Here is a 305-nt window from a genome sequence, read left to right as displayed (position 1 = left end):
GAATGCAGAAATCATCGGACAATCTCTTTGATATCCCATGCGAGTAAAATTGTACTAAAAGTATAGTATTATTTATTTCTGAAGTCTTAGTGTTAATCTTCTGGCTTTCTTATTGCTGTTTTTGTAGGGTTCCCAATTATTTTGTCAATTTGTTTCTTCAGTTTTTCCATAGTTTTGGCTATGTTTCCCCTTGGTTTCATCTGTAGTTTTCTCAATCTTTCATAAAATCTATTAAAGTTGCCTAATTAGTATTCTTTAAAATTCCTTATCAGATAGTTCTGATATTATTTCTACTATTATATTTT

This window comes from Chrysochloris asiatica, unplaced genomic scaffold, assembly GCF_000296735.1.
Source record: "Chrysochloris asiatica unplaced genomic scaffold, ChrAsi1.0 scaffold00230, whole genome shotgun sequence".
NCBI lineage: Eukaryota > Metazoa > Chordata > Mammalia > Afrosoricida > Chrysochloridae > Chrysochloris > Chrysochloris asiatica.
This window is presented reverse-complemented; position numbering follows the sequence as displayed.